At 39.5% G+C, this 1,794-nt stretch overlaps 1 long non-coding RNA gene across 1 annotated transcript; it reads right to left on the bottom strand.

Annotated features, from left to right (window-relative positions):
* Window positions 1-246: 246 nt before the first annotated feature.
* LOC119414978 lies at window positions 247-1,347 on the bottom strand. Its single transcript, XR_005187029.1, has 3 exons — window positions 1,223-1,347; window positions 479-551; window positions 247-364 (listed from the first exon to the last, which is right to left on the bottom strand). It is a non-coding gene; the product is annotated as an uncharacterized LOC119414978 (long non-coding RNA).
* Window positions 1,348-1,794: the final 447 nt, after the last annotated feature.

The following is a 1,794-nucleotide window of genomic DNA, read 5'->3' as shown; positions in this document are numbered from 1 at the left end:
AAATGGAACAATTGTTCACACTCTGTGACAGACGACAATGTTTTGTAAGAAATGATATGTACCTGTGAAACTCCCTCAGGTATACTTGTTTCTAGGTTTTGTTTATTCTTTTCTACTTATTTGTTTGTTTGTTTACCTTTCTGTTATATGCCCAAATATGTTTGAAAAATGAAAAATAAAAAGTAAAAAAAAACAACAAAGGCTTTAAAAGCAGAAATATTTGTACTAACAGGTACGTACCTTGATTTACGAGTCACCTGGAAGGCATTTTGTGAAGGTGGGCTTTCACTTATCACTGTGGGCATGTAAACCTCAAAATCTTTGGGGACATTCTGTATGTTTGGTTCAGTAAAGCTCACTCTACCTGAAAATATAAAAAAACAGGACATAATGGGCTACATCCATTCTTGTTTATGTACTTCAAACAAAACATTTCACAAAACATCTACACAGTCCGAGATCTTTCTGTGTGTTTTACCGGTGGCTGTGTGGGTCTGGGCGACTGGATATATTCTGTCCATCTTCAGTGTAGGATGATGCCGTTTCACCCTCTGCAGGGGGAAGACCACCTTAGTCAGGGTGTTAGTGATCCGCCTCCTCTCTAGAATCACACCTGGCAAAGGGTGCAGGGGGCGGAGTTTCTCCAGAACATCCTGAGGTGGAACATAAACCTCTCAGATCTTAGAAGTTGCTGAGATTTTTAGTTTGAAGTTGTGAGATACTCAAAACACTATGAAACATCTTCTCTATGCACTGCTAATATAATGCATATAATCTAAATCATCACAGATTCAATCATTCATTCAACCTACTTACTTTTATACTTTTATATTCTAGTTTTACATATTGGACTATGACTCACCTGAATAAACAAGCATTCTTTGAAGAAATGCATACCGCCTGCTCCTTGCACGACCAAGTGTTAAACAAAGATTTTACACGTTTTTATGTCAAATTGCGTGATGGGGTTGACTCTCAGCTATAACCACATCATATTTTAGCTTAATATCTGTACAATTTACTGATTTACAGCCATTTTTGTGTTTGCTAGAGGCCATTTTGAATTTGGTTGACTACAAAAGTTATTCAGTTGTAGACGTACATCCAGTGAGGTGGTGTGCAATAATTATGCTGTATGAATAAACTTTCCTTTCTGAATTATAAAATGTTATAAGTTTTGCAAGAAGAAAGAACAATTTTGTATAAAGTTGTTTGGCCACACCTTGGTGGTGCTGAAGTGCTTCCCAAGGCGTGCTCTGCCTCCACCTCTCCTGGTGTAACCCAGAGTCTTCTTACTCCTTGGTCCACCTGCATCACCATTAGGAGGTAAATGAAGCTCCAAGAACAACACCTACAGTGTGAGCATGAATCAAAATGAGTTATTATCATACCCTCATGGAATTACAGTCAAGACAAAAACATGGCTGCGGCACAGAAAAACAGCGTCTGACCTGCACTATGTCGTCGACGCTGGTGAGGGAGAAGGTGTGTCCTGCCAGGCTGTAAGCTTCTGACTCCAACGCTGAAAGTTTGGCTTGCATCACGTTTTTGTCTCTCGCACTCGTCCACACTGAAACCAACTCATTTCAGCTCCAACAGGGCCAGACAAACCTGGGAGGGCATCTCTATATTCCTGAATAAATCTGACAGAAACATTCAATACTCCAAAAACAGTCCACAAGCAGTACAGTACATTGAAGGATTTGAACAGTGAATGTTTGTAGTTTTTGAGATGAGTGTTTTTCTGGACGGGAAGTGAGCAGGGGATGTAAGTAAACTTTAATGTTTTTGGAG

This window comes from Nematolebias whitei, chromosome 9 (genome assembly GCF_014905685.2).
Source record: "Nematolebias whitei isolate Nwh7 chromosome 9, NemWhi1, whole genome shotgun sequence".
NCBI classification, from domain to species: Eukaryota; Metazoa; Chordata; class Actinopteri; order Cyprinodontiformes; family Rivulidae; genus Nematolebias; species Nematolebias whitei.
Note: the sequence above shows the minus strand (reverse complement) of the source record. Positions and strands in the feature narration are given on the sequence as shown.